This window comes from Conger conger, chromosome 13, assembly GCF_963514075.1.
Source record: "Conger conger chromosome 13, fConCon1.1, whole genome shotgun sequence".
Lineage (NCBI taxonomy): Eukaryota > Metazoa > Chordata > Actinopteri > Anguilliformes > Congridae > Conger > Conger conger.
Window position 1 is genome coordinate 4,256,637 of NC_083772.1, and position 19,015 is coordinate 4,275,651.

Here is a 19,015-nt window from a genome sequence, read left to right on the forward strand (position 1 = left end):
CAAAGGTCATTTTGTACCACCACATTAAGGTGTCCAGTTACAGGACACAATGGAAGACAGGATACATGTGCAGACAACTGTATTGACAATCTTAAGAACAGCTAATAATCCGTTTACCAGACAACAGAGAAATAGTGCTGATAAGCAATCATAATTCATGGTTTCCACTTCCACAGAAGCCATGAAACATGACTCGAATCAATATATTACTCATCAAAGGGAACTTTGCAAATAAGTTCTATTCTGGCCTTGTACACACTAATTTCAAAAAACGGATTTCCTTAAATAATCTCAAATAATCAAATCCATCAGTGATTGTGCAAAAAAAAAAGGAAACATTTTGACTTATCTGGTTTTATCCGTGATCGTTTGCCGAAACCATCCTGTAAAATCATTTCCCTGTGTCGTAAATAAATGAGTTCCATTCATGGTACTTCTGAGTTCCACAGTTCATTTGAGATCTGAACATATTTCATTATAAATATTATATTTTATTTCAAAACATTTGGAAGTGACACATTGATCCATGTTGTTTTTTTATTATTATTATTAGTGTTTCAATTCTAAATGTGCCTATGGTTACCAACAAATGCAAAACATCAAATATGCTGTCAAGGAAGTTTACAGTGTGGAGCATATTCTAGGCTTCAAACACCACTAAATGCATTTGGCGTGTACAAGCCGGTCAATGTAGCAAAAATCTCTCAAGTAAAATGTTTCCAAAGCATTTTAAACTAAAATGGCTTGTGTCTACCCCTCTTGGAAGAACTCTAGTTAAGTCTGTACTTGGCAGAGACCAGGGAAAGGTGTCCTGGGTGTCTTGGGGAGTCTGCCTGTAGGCTCAATGGAAACTCAATTGAAGGTTCTCATGCTTAGAGAAGAGATACAAATAATACAGGGGGAGGGGCAGCTTATGAATGATGACCTCTGCAGGAGATTCTGTTCCAAGTTTCCATGAGAAATTCAACAAAGAACAACTTTCTGCGCATTGCAATATCAATGCTTGCACAACAACAGCAAAAAATGGGCCTGGCTTTGTGAAACCCAAATAACTGTGTCTCCCCGAAAATGATCCCCCCTCGGATTGTTTACGGAAGAAGGGAGAAGAAGCTTGCGCACGACGTGCGGCCTGGCCTGGTATTGTCTGAGCGCGCACCGGTCTGTGTCCTCTGCGCACGCACAGGTGCTGCTCCCGCGGAGGTGTCGGCGCGGGTTCCCGCCGCATTATCCCCGCTTGTGAAGGTCAGGGCCGCGGCTGTGTTCCCGCGGCGACCGCCATTTGCATTTTTATTGCGCCTGTCGCCGCCGTCAATAAAGCGGGGGCGGCCGCCCCCCGGCCGCCGTCTCCCGCGCGCCCCGCCCGAACCGCCCCGCTCCGCCCGGCAACCACCGCCGGCTACGAGACCCCCCCCCCCCCCCCCCTTGACACGGGCAGGACCTGGCATTCTGGACAGGAAATGCGCCTGGGCGGGATGGTAATGGGGACCTTCACAGGTAATGATGATTGATGGACGCGGCCGCGTGGCGATGTGGCGGCACACGGGCGACGGGCTGGCACAATGACACGCCGCCCGGGCGTTTGCGAGGAGGTGAGGGGGGTCAGTTCGGAAGGAGGCGCTGCAAGGGGGCCGGGGGGGGGGCAAAGGTATTGGGTTAGCTCCCGCCTTCTTCCTTCCCAAAATGCCACAGTCCTGCCCTGGGTCTGGGTGCTGTCAGAAGTGATTGATGTCAATTAGAGGCTGGAGTGTTACTGGGAGCTCAAGGGGCACCTCAGTAGTCCTCATTTTAAATAATTAATCGCAGTTTATCGTTTAACATATATAGTGGATTAGTTGTAAACGGATCTAATGCTTCCAGAAAAAGGGGCATTACATTATTTCCAATTGGAAAATTCATGTAACATTTAGCTGGACATAAAGATTGTTTTCCAAAATGTTTAGATGGACACACATACACACTCACACACACACACACACACACACACAAATCATTTTAAATGTTCCCCATTAAATAACTAAAACCGTGCCTTAGCCCACCTTTCAACATTTAACATTCTGAACTGGTAGCTGCAAACAAAGTCAATTATTCCTTCTGCAGATGAACACACCTGAATACAGTGGTTAGCTGACACTATTTTTAGCCGAGTGGATTGTTTTGCCGACAGATGTTGCCTAGCGTGCATGAATTCTGTGGTTTTCAGTTTTGCAAACACGGGCTCCCACTTCGGTGCTGTGTCAGTGTTTTTATATTTGATTTGTTGTGCCCTGTTGCTGATGCGCTGAAGACATTGTGCTACATGTAGACAAGGGAGCATACGCAAAGGTAGGTGGCGCTTATTCAATGGGGATGTAGAACTGGGTTAGGGTTTGGTTAGTAAGAATCGGGCTATGGTTAGGGGCTTGCTTTGTGAGAAATTAGTGACCGCAGGTTTCTGTTTGTTAGAAGTTGGATTGGGTTAGGCTAGTTAGAAATAGGTTAGGGTTAGGGTAAGCAATGGGGTTCCTCTTAAAGAGGGCACGCCAAAGTGATGAAGAATGTCTGGACTGTGATTTTTTTTTTTTGCATTTTCTTCCTGCCAGTTTCCACCACAAATAAGCTCCAGAATTAGGCAGGATGCACCAGTGCACAAAACAATATGCTGAAAAAAGATTGGTGTCAAATGCTGCCTCTTCACTACAGTCTGCTTTCTCACATTGTCATTACCGGTGTTGCAACTTAGGCGTTGAATAATCCTTCTGCAGACATACTGTATATGTTTGAAACTTTTCTGTCATTCTCACTCTTGCCTTTCACAATGATTTGTTATCGTTAGCAAGATTAAATATTTTTGATGAACAATTCAATCCGAGCATGGTTTTCAGTAGGCTACACGGAATTCAGGGAGCATCAATAATATATACAGTATATTATACATGCCAAAAAGAATGCCAGCATGCAAGTAAATCATAACATGAATTATTGTATCAACCCATGTTGGAATCAAACTGAAGCCAACATAGATCAGTGTGGCAGGATTACTCAGATTCCCTTCATGTTTTTCTACAAACTGTAGACTTATTAAGAATTATTAAGAAAGCTCATGTACTCCTTGAATAGTTCAGTTATAAAATGAACATGATTCTATTTTTGTATCATGTTCCTGTTTCAAGAGAGAGAGAGTGCACTTGAGTGCATGTGTGAGTGCATGTGTGTTTGTGTGAGAGTATGTGTATGTGTGTGTGTATGTGTGTGTGTGTGTGTGTGTGTGTGTGTGTCTGCCTGTCTGTGCACACAGCTGCATTGGAGCAGGTTGTGGTTGCTGCGTTTAATGTTTTTGCTTGTTTTACTGTGGGTCAGTTAGGACTCAGCAACGTTCCCAGGACATCTGCTCTCTGCGCCCACATCTTTCAGCTTGATCCTCGAACCAATCAGAGGCCTCCAGGGTCCCTCAGATCAGGCCATGCCTCCCTGTGATTGGATGCGGGGGCCATAGCCCAGAAGGGAAGGCAGAGGCCTGAGAATTTTCCCAAAAGCAGTCCCGCTCTGCTTTGGCCATAGCTGACATCTGCTTCCAATCAGAGCGCCCTGCCCAATACCCCCTGCCCCCCCCCCCCCAAGTCTCTCTCTCACTCCCCACCCCCTCTGAGCACCCCTCTACTCAACCTTCAGAACACTTTTTTGTGATTAAAAAAAAAAGAAATTTTTTTTCATTTGGTGACATTTAAGTTCCTCACAAGGCGCTTCACATGCATAATTTATGCAGTTGTAGAATCATATTCTTTACTTAGATTTTCTCATTCCTCACTAAATAAACACATTTCCTTACGCCCCCCCGGTTATAGCTCAGCTTAATGACCACAGAAGGTATTTATTAGCTCGTAAGACTTGCTGATACGCCTTGTAAACACGGTGATTTGCATTGCAGTCCAGTTTCTGCAGAAACAACAGGCTGAGATTATTCAGCAAAAACAGGGAATATACAGTAACTACGGTATGATATGTAATGTTGTTCAGTCTAACTGATTCACAAGGAATTTGCCACGTTTTTTGCTTGACGGCAAATTCAGTCAATTGAATGAAAAGGCTCAGCCAGACACAGCTGATTGATGCTCTTGGCAGTGGATGACAGGAAGGTAAGTGGAGGAAATGGCAGAGAAATAGCACACGATTGATCTGTGCAACGAGAGGCTTGGTGGTTGTGCTATTTTTGCTCCCACAAGTTACCATGGTGTGCCTAAAACCATACAACAACAAAAAAAGTAAAATGAATATAAACATGAAAAGCAAACCAAGAGTATCAACTTGCTCCGTCCTGGGCTGCTCGGTCACCTTTATGGTTACTGCTCCCAGCAAGTGCACCAAGTAGGGAGAAGAGCAGAGGAGCATAATCATTCGGTGGGTTTGGGTCGGAAGGTGAGCAGAGCAGGACAGATACAGGTCCGTGAGACAGCCGCCCCCGGACCGTGACTGGATGGACTGAGCACGGCGTTAGCGTGCGTTAGCTTACGACAGCGCTGGCGGCTCAGTGGGCCGCGCAGACTCTGACGTACGACACGTTAGCCACGCGGTCCTCCTGAGAGTTTGTCTTGTCACTCCCTTGCTTCTTGTTTTGAGCATTCTCGCGTCACTCCTTGCTTCTTGTTTTGAGCTGACCGAGTGTTCTTGCTTTAATTGCCAAGTTGTACCACGCAAGCGTTCCCTCGGCAAGCCCTAGAGTAATGGAGATGCAGTGTAAGAGTCACAGATGGAGGTAGAGAGGACTCTCTCAGCTCCAGTAGGAGGTCAGGATGACCTCCCGCAGCCAGGCCAAGGAAACGCTGTTCTCAGCACCCCCCCCGGCCTCCCCCTCCCTGAGAATCCAGGGTGGGGGTCAGCGCTCTCGGCCAAAACCTCTGGTTTTCTCTCCTTCTCTCTCTTTTCCACCCCATCTCCTGTAGCTTAACTCTTCCCTCCTTTCCCTCTCTCTCTCTCTCTCTCTCTCTCTCTCCGTTTTCCTTTTTCCTTTTTTTGTGAATATTTCAGTTTTTCCCCCCTCCATGTTTGCTCCCATGTTTTTCTTCCCTGTGTGGTCCCTGTATGAGCTTTCTTTACGCGCCTTTCAACTCATTTGTGTCAATAAACACTAAACCTGCTTGTAATAACAGGTACTTTCCATAAATATTCCCAAATATGCTTGGCCAATCTCTGGAGGTTAACAGAAACAGACGGGGGTGGGGGGGTGGGGGGGTTTAGCTTCCTTTCCCGTCCCATTCGTTGGCCGCTGTGAATTCTGTCAGCTGGGCGAACCTCGCCACAGCTGGTGGAGCGATGCCCGGCTCAACGTCGACTCGCTTCTTTGCAAGTTCAGCATCGGCCGCACGTCACCGCAAGTCATTCACACGTTATTCTGCTCGTAACGTTCGCCGCAAATGTCAATGTTTCTTTTTCTTTGCAAAGTGCTGCATGTTAACCGAAAATTACGTCATCGTCCCACGCTTGCACGGAATAAAAGACACGTGTTTAAGCAGTCGAGGAGACCGACAGCTGGACGAGCGCAACGATGAAGTCACGACCATGCTCCCCGGCTCGAATCTGTCCTGAGCTTTTCCTAAACAGGGTGAAATGCATGCTGTGCCAGCCTGGCGACAGGTTGGGCCCTGTCGCCTCTCCTCTCTGGCATCTCAGCGCTAGCATGCACGCCTTTTCCAGCCTGACTGAAAACAGAAGCCTCAGCTTTTAAACACCACCGTGTTTGTCCATCCAGAGAGAGATATGCACTGAGGCAGCTTGCTTCAGGAAGGTTGTAGTTTCAGTAGAGCTCTGTCCTGCTGCTGGATACCAAGCCTGCAATGCGGGTAGGCAAAAAAAAAGAATAAGCTTCATAAATGCTGTTGCATTCCCCCGCTTGTGGGTCCCCTCTCCTTGGCTGGACTGGCACCCGCTGGTCTGCGAATCCACCCTCTCTAGCCACGCTGAGCGGCACACACTGGTCATTTGGGCTGGGCTGTAGGGTGGGACCTGCTGGAAATCCCCTCGATTACACGCTCACCATGACCCGGCAGCAACCAGCATGCTGCACGTGTGCACACACACACACTTTAACATGGAGCACTCCGAAGAGTATCACCACGATGAGTCTTTTTACATTACATTACATTACATTACATGTCATTTGGCTGACACTTTTATCCAAAGCGACTTGATTCGACTAAGCAGGAGATAATCCTCCCCTGGAGCAATGCAGGGTCAAGGGCCTTGCTCAAGGGCCCAATGGCTGTGCAAATCTTATTGTGGCTACACTGGGGATTAAACCACCAACCTTGCGGGTCCCAGTCATGCACCTTAACCGCCTTCACAAGCACTAAGTACAATTCTGAGGGCTGCACTGTCCCTAAGATTCATTCACACACAAACTATCAAGTATAACTTGACTTGGGCATTGAATTTCAAGCTCCAATTAGATAACATTATCAAATGTGAATGGCATGGTTCCGTTGTTCAGAGAGCAAGCCTGAATGTCATTCAGGGCCAATAACAAGGTCACATTTCCCACTTTCCACAAGTGCGTGTTGCTAAGTCATGAGAAACATAACCATGAGGCAGGGCGTGTTTGGGTTATGGTTTTTGGCGGGGCTGCGTCACTCAGCTCCAGTGGTCAGCCCGGCGACCGAGGGCCACTGGCACGAACGCCATGGCAACCGGTGTCAGACGAGAACAGGCTCATGTTTAAGTGCCCAAAAAAAAAAGGGAATGAAAAAGTGCCTGCTACTCTGAAGCCCCAGGCTGACTCATCACACTCTGTGGGCATTGGTGTGTTTGCACATGGTTCAGCACATTCCACAAGTCCCACGATGCACTGCGGTGGGCTGGCTTCCATCAGAAACAGACATTTGGCATTATCTTTTATTGTGATGTCACACGAGGAACCAAGACTCCCCCCCCCCCCCCATCCAGGAGCCAATGAAAGAAGCCCCTGGACCAGGAAGTAAGTGTGTTAATCTCTCACGGGAGGACTTATAGTTTTCATTACACATTAGAATAGCTGCATTTGAATCATGAAATATAACTGAAATTATTAAACAACGTTATAAAATAAACAATTAAAGGGAAAAATATGAATCTTCATTCATCATTATTATTATTATTAGTATTGATTTAAATCACGCTCATTATTTAAGCTGGTGATTGGGAGTGCACATCTGTTCACTTGGTATGCGCACACTGAACAGGACAGGGTGCGGACGGCAGTGTTAACACCGTGAAGACGAGCCAGGTTTACTCTCGCGTGACGTCCTCAGCCTGCCTCCACACACACACACACACACACTCACACACACTCACACACACACACACACACACACTCACACACACACACTCACACACACTCACACACTCACACACACACACACACACACCCCACACGCATACCCCACACACACACACACACACTCACACACACACACACACACACACACTCACACGCACACACACACACACACACACACACACTCACACACACACACTCACACACACTCACACACTCACACACACACACACACACACCCCACACGCATACCCCACACACACACACACACACTCACACACACACACACACACACACACTCACACGCACACACACACGCACACACACACACGCACACGAACACACACACACACACACGTCTGTCCCCAAACAGTCCGGCACATTTCCGGGGGCGAGTTTCGATGTAAAACAGCAGAAAGCCAGCGCAAATACTGTACTGTCCTCTGGAGGAATTCATCCCCCAAACCCCGCCTTCTCCGCTTCCAGAGGCCACAGTGAGCACTTAATCCAGGCTAACCTTTGGCATCGCAGAGGTTAAGGTTTTTGTGGGAAAAAGACAAATCCGCTGAGTGGTTTGTGTGAACACGGCTGCGCGCTACATGAATGGGTTCCTTTCTCTTACAATAACACAGTAAAAAAAAAAAAAAAAAATCTTCAGGCCGCCTTGAGCCATAAACTATACGGGCAGAAAATTATTGAAGAAAACATTCTGGGCTAAGCTCTGCAGCAGACTGCTGGGCCGGTGGGCCTCTGGCCGGGCCCTGGGGGGGGGGGGGGGGGTATTTCCCATGAGGCCGTGCTGGGAGGGAGAGGGCACCGAGGGAAGCGTGCCCGCCCGTCGGTTGGCATCTGGCCCCGGGGCACAGAGAGACCGCCCACCACACAAACCCACAGGGGACGGGTCATGGTCCAGCACTGGAAGAACCATGACCCAGTTCAGTGGCTGCAGTCTATGGTATAAACGCACTGGAAGACCCAACACTCAGTTCAGTGGCTGCAGTCTATGGTATAAACGCACTGGAAGACCCATGATTCAGTTCAGTGGCTGCAGTCTATGGTATAAACGCACTGGAAGACCCATGATTCAGTTCAGTGGCTGCAGTCTATGGTATAAACGCACTGGAAGACCCATGATTCAGTTCAGTGGCTGCAGTCTATGGTATAATTGCACTGGAAGACCCAACACTCAGTTCAGTGGCTGCAGTCTATGGTATAATTGCACTGGAAGACCCATGACTCAATTCAGTGGCTGCAGTCTATGGTATAAACGCTCTGGAAGAACCATGACTCAATTCAGTGGCTGCAGTCTATGGTATAATCCCACTGGAAGACCCATGACTCAATTCAGTGGTTGCAGTCTATGGTATAAACGCACTGGAAGAACCATGACTCGATTCAGTGGCTGCAGTCTATGGTATAATCGCACTGGAAGGACCATGATTCAATCTTTTAACTTCATTTATGAAGAGACTTGCATTCAGAGCACACAAGACCAACATGAAACATAAAAGACATAACATAACCAACACAACTATACAATTTGGGTGTCGCTCGGCTAGTTCACTAGTGAAGCGCAGGGAGGTAAAGTAGCAGGGCCATGTGACAACACTATCTGGCGAGGCAAGCCTCACATTCAAAATAACGTTTTCCTTGGCTAGGGGTGATTTTAATTTAAAGTCCGGCCTGTAGCGTAGTGGTTAAGGTACGTGACTGGGACCTGCAAGGACGGAAGTTCCGTCCCCGGTGTTGCCACATAAAGATCCACACAGCCGTTGGGCCCTTGAGTAAGGCCCTTAACCCTGCTTAGTCTAATCAACTGGAAGTTGCTTTGATAAAAAGCTTCAGCCAAAATGTAATGTAGTCTAATCGACTGGGAACATTTGTCTGAAGAATCTTTGGACGAGTGAGAGGTCCAGATTTAAATCGGATTAAAATTTTTCCCCCAACAGTCTGTTCTGCAGAGATATCGGTGTTTAGGAAGCAGGAGCGCAGCGGACGGTCTTTGTTACTGATGGTGAGAGCTGAAACACATGAAAGACACTGTGAGTGAAGAGTAAGATCTTCCAAATATGAGGGTAAGCAAAACATGTAACTGCCCCCTATGTTTGTGAGGACCAGATGTTCATGTAATTAGTGGATGAAAAATGTACAGGTATATTTCAACTGGAAACTGTTTGTGGTGATGGCTTGTCAGCTGTACATTGTTTGTTATGAAAGGCTTGCTCATTCAATTAAATCATAGATGGTCAACTAATTGCATTTTACAAAACAATTGTGTAAGGCAACCTTTACACCCTTTCTTGGGTAAAATGTTTTTTATTTTTTTGTTCATTGCAATATCTGTTAAAAAAGTGCTATTAAAGGATTGAATAACCCTAGAAGCACTCTGGTATATGTTGCATGACCCATTTATGTAAAATCAATCCACCCTGAGAAGGTGTTTCTTACTGAGGAAAAAGGTAAGCAAATGATGCAATTGTTGCTGCATATTTGAAAACTGGATATTCAGTGAAATCATTTAGAATTTTTAAAGAGAGAGAGGCAGAGACAGAGAAAGATAAAGAGAGAGAGAGAGAAAGAGATAGAGACAGAGAGAGAGACAGAGAGAGATAGAGACAGAGAGAGACAGAGAGAGATAGAGACAGAGAGAGAGAGACAGAGATAGAGAAATGGAAAAATTATGAGCTAATACAGCTCAGTCCTTTGACAGTCACTCTCTCCTTAAAAGGCATGTATCTGACACCATACGTCAAAGTTCACTCTAGGTCCACGTGGCTCACTACCTGTAGATCATCTGCGAGAGGGAGAGATGACAGAAAGATTCCACACCAGAGGTTCATCTCGATAATAGCTTTGAGTGCGTAGAAATGTGATGTCTTCACCACAGTAATCTCATATTCTGTCATCTGCGTTATCACTGGTGGAAAGGTTCATCTAAATTTGGAAGCAGATTGTCAAACATAGGCTTTCCTACACTTTTTAGTGAGAACGTTCACATTTTGGTTCCACGGTCGCATGGTATGGTAGAGGTATGAGGTACAGAGGCAAATAAGCCTTGTCATTAATTTTTTATTCAGTATATTTATATCCACACAACATGACACACTAACTCACTATTCCCTGTATTGACGGAAGGCTAGTGGATAAGGTACATGACTGGAACCCGCAAGGTCGCTGGTTCGATCCCCGGTGTAGCCACAATAAGATCACAGCCGTTGGGCCCTTGAGCAAGGCCCTTAACCCTGCATTGCTCCAGGGGAGAATTGTCTCCTGCTTAGTCCAATCAACTGTGTGTCGATGTGGATAAGAGCATCTGCCAAATGCCATTAACGTAATGTAATGTGATGTATTACACTGGTGGAAAGTTGGTTTAAATATTTTGGTTAGTTTTTTCTTCACACAGTATTTCCCTGTCGGAGGAAGCTGTAGGGATCAGTCCGGTAGCTGCTGCATTGTGGGAAAAATCCCACGCCTCCTGGAAGCTGGAGGCCCGGGAACCCACAGGCTCCTCTGATCCCGCCTGTGACTCACGCAGACGTAACCCCCTGCCTTCCTCCCAGACCCCCTCCAGGAGTTTTCCATCCATCCCGCAACTGCATGACCAGAGCCGGAGAGAGGGTTGGAGGAGGGAAGAAAGATTCCCCGGGCCCGATTCCCACTGGCAGTGTAAACAAGGCCCTCGAGTGACTCAGGAGTCAGGACTAATATAAACACCCAGCTGGGTACCACCCTGTCGAAAGAAACTTTAAAACAGCAAGGGGAAGAAAGAAAAAAACATATGATGCAACACATGCCATCAACAGGGGAAGAAACATTAAGAGAGTGAGAGAGAGAGAGAGAGAGAGAGAGAGAGAGAGAGAGAGAGAGAGAAGGGGGAGTGAGAGAGGAGGAGAGATAGCGGGAGGAGAAGGGGACATTCTATGGCTGGTGTTGAAAGCTTTGTGCGCACGCTGACAGGCCAGGAGGACAGAAATACAGGCAGTTTGTTCCATTTTCCATTTTCCATTTTAATCAGAAAAAATCCCCCTGCCAGCCAATAGGAAGCAGGTACTGGTGCCCTGGTGTGAATGAGTCACGCTCCTCTAGCATGCTCTATAGCCACGGAATGACCAGCAGTGTGATGTGAATTGCTCAGTCACAAGCTCTACAAGACATATAATCAAACAATACTCATTATTTGCCATCATTCTATGAAGATGATAAAGGCTGTAGGTGGGGAGGGATAACCGTAGGCGTTGTAGTTGTAGGTTTTAGCCTTTAACTCTGTGGAGATAATAACCCCTGATGTCATTTTTGTTTCTTTCACTGAAACTGAGGTACCGAACATATTTTGAATTGATGACATGATGGTATGACATTAAGGTAACTATGTGAAATGTACTCTTGTACTCTTCAAGGGTTCTGTATTTCTGTATGTTTACACTAGGACTCGGAACTGTACTGTCCTCTCAGGTCTACTTTTGAACTTGTTCTTGTGATTGATTTGCACTTTGTTGTACGTCGCTCTGGATAAGAGCGTCTGCTAAATGCCATGTAATGTAATGTAAAAAAAACTGCGAACACCAGAGAAAAGACCTGCTTGTTCTGCAGAAATGATGAGTAAGAGGAGAGTGGAAGTAATAGCAGTATGTATTTGTATTTGCACTTGTATTTGTCCATAATTGAGTCAATTCATGTCAACAACTACTTTTGATAATGCCAATTCGTGAACCTTATGTGTGACCGATGTGAGCAGTGAATAAAGTGGGGGTTACAGAAGAGAGCAAGCTTTATTTTTTCATCTCTCTCTCACACGCTCTCTCACTTAAAACACAAATGCATACTAAAACACACAGTTAAATAATACAGACAGGAATGTTCCACATTAGACGAGAAAGATATCACACAGTTCACATCCAGCAGCTGAGAAACAGCTCCCTGGCCCCCGTGTCCGTACTCCCAGGACAGAGTCACTAATGGCCCTGTGACCCCCTCACATTATGTTAATGCGTCACCTCCCGCTCTCGACGAGGTGTAACAACATTCTACATGAGTAAGACCGGCTCTCTGTGTCGGCTGAACTCGCAGTGTTCCCACATAGGGGCCGTGGGGGACGCCGTCCGCTGTAATCTCCAGGGCCGCTGCTGGGAACGGCTCTGGCCCCGTGTTCTCACGTCAGGCGACGCGGGGCCAGCGCGTTCGCAGCGTAGCGGCAGATGTGCGGCAGGGGTCGGGGTGGGCGCAGCTGGGGGAAGCACCAGGCCGACTCCCGGAGAAGGAGGAGGATGTGGGGATGAATCTCCGCAGGTGGCAGGGACCCAAGGTCTGAGTTGCCCCCCGGGGGGAATATTTTACTGCTCCTACCGCTGAATTCTATTGAGTTTTGACTGAGGCTCAGAACCTTGAAGAAAGCATAAGGAATACCCAAAAATAGAAGCCAGGAGATTAGGCTCCAGAGTGGCTCACTCAGCTTGGACGCTGGCCGGCAGTGCAGAGTTGGACCTGATATTCAGCTTGGACGCTCTCCCTCATTTAGAGCATGTCACTCGTGAACTAGGATTCAGAATCCACGCCGGCACGGCACAATTGGCCGTGTCTCCCAGGAGAAGGGTGAGTTTTATCCATATGGGGTTGCACGGTTTATCGATGTGTCAGTATGTCCCACTGACGTGCCAGGCACCCGGTGCGGTGCTCCTGACTTCCCGGTGGAACAGCGCTGACTGCCACAGTCACCCATCCATACTGTTCCATAAACAAAACCCACCCAAAAAATCCCATCTTCACCAGCATGAAGTATTAGTGTTTAATATCATAATGGAGTGCATCACATGCAGTGATGTTTGCTTCAAGTGCTTTAGTTTGTGTTGCAAGAAGCAGTAGAACAGTGCAAAACTCTCACACATTACATCACAAAAAAAGTATTTGTGACTGATATAATACAAGACCTTCATGCACAGCAGCACAAAACACTTACTGCATTACATGTGTTCTTTTCTTTTAGTAATTCCATTTCATTTTATTTATTCATAATTTATTTATTTTTACAATTGTATTTATTCATTATTTATTTCTTTTTACAATCAGATTTTTTTTTAAACCTTTGTAAAATGCCACTGACAGTGAGTGGAAAAAAAATACAGCAATGTCTAAACAAACATCAGTACGATAATGAACAACAAATCTTCCTAAATACTGCATCATATCACAGTTCAGACGCAGGTGGGTGTGATGTGCGTGAGTGTTGGTGCAGAGATCTCATGATGGTGTGTTGGGGCAGAGATTATGGATTTACAGGAAGTGTGTTTGGGGGTCAGTGACCCCAGGCTGTGAAAAGACGATGCGTTGAACTGGACACCCCGAGCTGTCTGCAGGAAGGCACCGTGATAAACGGGCAGCAGCATGACGTTCCTCACCCTGCTTTAGCTGCGATTGCACTTTCACAATCAGTATGAGCTGCAGCATCTACAGGAAACCACCTTTATCAGTGTGTCTCAACACTGCCGACATCTCTTTCACCGTGTTCAGAGCAACCGCACACCCACAGCTCCACACACACACACACACACACACACACACAAGCACACACACACGCACACACACACGCACACACACACACACGCACACACACACACACACACACGCACACACACACACACATACACACACACACACACACACACACACACATCCACAGCCCCACACGCACACACACACTCACACTCACACACACACACGCACGCACGCACGCACGCACGCACACACACACACACACACACACACACACACACACGCACGCACACACACACACACACACACCCACAGCTCCACACACACGCACACACACATACTCACACACACACATGCACATACACACGCACACACACACACTCACACACACATGCACACACACACGCACACGTACACACACACACATTCACACGCACACGCGCACGGTTGATATATAAGGAAAATAACTAAACAATTAATACATTACATTATTGGCATTTGGCAGACGCTCTTATCCAGAGCGACGTACAGTTGATTAGACTAAGCAGGAGACAATCCTCCCCTGGAGCAATGCAGGGTTAAGGGCCTTGCTCAAGGGCCCAACGGCTGTGCGGATATTATTGTGGCTACACCGGGATTAGAACCACTGACCTTGCGTGTCGCCCCATTAAAATGGACTAGATGGACGTCCATATTCAGTCACTTTACAGCAGGGGTGCACACCAAGGACCGATCCACTTCACGATTTTGTGCCAACTTCAGCTCTTAATTATTTAATTAGCTAAATAATGTCAGACATTTGTATATGCACCAGCTACAGTCGCAGACTTCAAGTGTATCCTAAAGAGTTTACTCTGCTCAAGTGCAGGCGTGATCTAGCGTCATTTCTGGAGCTATCAGAATAATAAATATTTGGAACAAAAAGCAGTTCGCAGACCGTCCCTCCAGGACTGGAGTTGTGCACCCCTGCTTTACAGTAAAATAGACACCTGAGGATCTTGTTTTAGAGTACCAACAAAATAAGCCCTCCAGATGAAAGACAAAGGTATCTGCAGGTTAAATGCATTAACAGAGCTTAGTAAGGACATAACTTCAAACAAATGCAGGGTTTTCTTATATATATATATATATATATATATTTATTTTTTATATAATTATTCCTTTAAATTCCAAATTCCTCTCATGGTTTCTCCTTTTCAAAGAGAGAGTCTATATTCCAATTCCAGCTGATGTGACGCAAAGCACAGTGCGGAAAGGAGAACAGCACGCCCAGAGGTCTGGATTGATTAGATTAGGAATCCCAACACAGGACGGGCTCTGGAAAATTTTGCATCTCCCTGTGACACAGCGATGGCTAATAGAACCCGCAGGCTTACTGAGGAACCAACGCTGGTGAGCCATTTATGCACCACATTCATATGGCATCCACTGAAACACAACATGAAATGCAATGCTTTCTATGACGTCGTCATAATTGGTACATGACATCTTCGATGCTCGGATCTCCACGAGACACCGGGTGAGGAAGGCTCCCGTGGAGAAAAGGCAGTGCTCACGTCTGCTGGTTTAAGAGACCTCCAGCGGTACCTGGGAGTCAGGAGACCGCAGTGAGGGAGTGAAAGGCGGTGGCTCCTGAGAGCAGTTCTCTCCGGAACCTTCCGCAGGAACATCTGGGGCCAATTAGACCAGGCAGGGAGCTGAGGTGGGATATTATCGGACGCCTTCTCACTGGAAAAGTATTCAGAAGTCACTTGGGACCTCGGATTCTCTGGCTTCCTTGACCTTCTCAGATTTTTCAATATTTGGTACCTTGTGAAATCCAATTCGATGTTCTTTTCCTAAGAAATGCACAAACGCGTATTCACCAGGGGCACCAGACGCAAGTTAATCTGTAGACTCTAAGCCTGAAATGAAACCCGTCCACAAAAAAAGACAAGCATGACGGAAAACATAGCATTTACCGCAAGGTGAATAGCTCAGGCAGACTGTGAGCCCCGCAAGGTGAATAGGATAACCAATCAGTAAGCCCAGATGGAATCTGCCGACTTTTTGGGGTTTTTTTGCTCTGAAAGTGTTTGACGGTCATTCACTACTTTAATCAAAAATACAGCCATGCTAAATGTGTTCATTCAAGCATAGTGGACCATAGTGTTACAGCAGGTTAAAAGACAAATCTATTTTGTCAGGTGCTCGTTTTCCGGCAATATAAACAATTTTAAACAATCAGAGAAAATGGTTTTGAGAAATTTGAGATTATATAGTATAGACCCAGTGGTTCTCAATCCTGTGTATGCTGGTTTTTGTTCCCACCACAGTAGCAGTCCAATAAGTTTCCTTTTTCTCATTTATTTCTTTCTTAAATTTTGTAATGCTTCTTTTTTAAATCTTTTTTTTCTTCTAAAATAGGTGCTTTTATGGAGAGATTATTTACCCTCTTAAACCACATGTCAGAAATATCTCCATGATGCTCTGTGAAGGATAACAGTTTGATTTTCATGTTGTGCTCATCATGCTATATTGCAAACAATTTCACACAAGACTGGGGTTGATCATTTGGCTCCTAAATGGTGAAAGTGTAGACATACAGTCGGGCCCATAAATATTGGGACATCGACACAATTCTCATCTTTTTGGCTTTATACACCACCACAATGGATTTGAAACAAAACAAACCAGATAAGCTTTAACTGCAGACTTTAATTTGAGGGTGAACGGTGTAGGAATTACAACAGTTTCTATATGTGCCTCCCACTTTTTAAGGGACCAAAAGTAATGGGACAAACTAACAATCATAAATCGTTTAAAATCAATTGTGGTGGTGTATAAAGCCAAAAAGATGAGAATTGTGTCGATGTCCCAATATTTATGGACCTGACTGTATGTCCATAAAATGGTTACCATTTTTTTGTAGTTGTTTGCAATATAGCACAATAAGCACAGTATAGGATTTGTATTGTTTATGTCAAGCGTAGCTAATTTCTGACGTACTATGGTTTAGAGGGTAAATAATTCCTCTCGACATGAGAAGCACATAACTAGGTAAAACTAACAGCCTGTTCAAATTCGGATATTGCAACTTTGGTTGGAACAAAAACATACACAGGCCCACCAGGAGGTTGGGAATACTGTCCTAATTCTTCCCTAAACCCACACCATACGTCTCTACTCTTTCTCCTCTTGATCATTTTATTATTTACTTCAATTTATTGTACCTTTCTTATTGTTATTCGTAATGTAGTCAACATAATATAGGCCAACTGTTAATTGTACTATCGTTCAATGTTGTTGTCACTTATTCACATGATGCAGCAGCACATATGCATAAAAACAAGAACACATGCAATAAATTCAGTAGCCTAGTATTCAAAGCAGCTTAATATGCTTTAAACATATACAATGCATGTATTATATGTGTATGGTATTTTCTTAATATTTTGGCAGTATGCCTTTATGTAACTACATCGTGCTAATTTGATAGAGAGGGAAATAGACAGGGACAGGAGAGGCAGGAGGCCAGCGTCTGTGTCCTAGATTGTACTGGAAAACAAAGAAAAAGACAGGAATAGAAGCTTAAAAACTACAACACACGGAAATCCAAAAACTATTTAAAAAGGGATATCTTCATGCACAGTGTGACACTCCTGGCTTGGGCGTGAGATGTGACTATTTTCATGGGTGATTCATTAGGCAAGAGAGACGGCAAGTTCAAACAACCAGATAAACATGCATACTGTATATAATAAGGAAACAGTATATTCACCCTTTGCCCTTGTGGTTTATAGGCAAAAGAGTGAACTGAAATGAAAATCTTTCCCCAGTCTCCTGGAAAACAGCCGCACCAGCTGTGCTCGTGACTGCAAGTTAATGTAGTAACGTAATGTCAAGAGTAAATGTTCAGAGTAAAGATATAGTTTAAAGTGTCTAAACATAAGATGACAATAGCCCCAGAGTTTCATTAGCCCAGTGTCGGTCTTCTCACATAACTGCCACCATCTCACGACAAAATGAAACGAGACACAGCTCCCTTGATATCTGGAGTAGAGAGATACCTTTAGTATCGTTAGAAAGCTTACGTTATCCTCCTTTGAGTATCGTCTTAAACTCGAAATCAGTTTTGGGGTCAATGTGACTGATTTTGATAGAACAGGCCACATTTTGTTATTTTTCAAATTGAATATATAAACCGCTTATAATAGGACTGACTTCTTGCTCACGCATTAAAAAAATTTTTTTAAACCAAGGGCATTCACGGCAGCATTCATAATTCCACAGCCCAATCAGAAGACCGGGACTTGGCGGCGGCAACTTGTGGAAAAGCCAGAGAATAATTTAGCCGACACTATTGACTTTAATCCTCGGTCCTGGGTAAAGCAGGTTCACTAAACCAACAGCATTCACACATGCATTCAATAGCCCGCTTAACTCTCTAGGTTGTAAGATGCATTCCGTACATATGCTCATCATGTTCTTAATCCCTTAAGTATCGCCCCTTTTCTTCACACAAGCTTGAAAATTACACACCCAAAATAAAATGGCTGCTATTCTTGAACTAGCTGACCCCAAACAGTGACACACAGGACTGTAAATCGCGAGAGGAACCAAAGTTGTATTTACTCGCGGATGAATTGCAACGTTCGACTTCCGCGGGATTTCTTGTTGGAAATCCTGTGGCCGCGGATTCCGTGCGGGCCGGCCAACCGGAGCCCGAGACGACAGGGTTTAGTGCGCTGGACTTTAATAAAATGGTGAATGGTTGGCATTTATATAGCGCCTTTGTCCAAAGCGCTGTACAATTCATGCTTCTCATTCACCCATTCACACACAGTCACACACCAACAGCGATTGGCTGCTATGCAAGGCACCGACCAGCTCGTCAGGAGCAATTGGGGGTTAGGTGTCTTGCTCGGGGACACTTCGACACACCCAGGGAGGGATTGAACCGGCAACCGTCCGACTGCCAGACGACTGCTCTTACCTCCTGAGCAAATGTCGCCCCAGATATGGGCAGGGAAAACCAGCCCTAGATCCGTGCCCCTAGTCTGAAACACTTTATACATTTGAGCCTGGACCTAATACTCCGAAGACTGGAGAGCCATTTCCAATGGATGAGCGTAATGTAATTCACGAGTGAACATTGCGGCTGTCTTCAGAAAAGGGGTCATTTTGAGGCAGCGGCCCTTCCTCATCTCTCAGGCGCCAGCTGTGCGCTTCTCTGTTCCCCTCCGGACGGACTCTTCAGAAACCTCA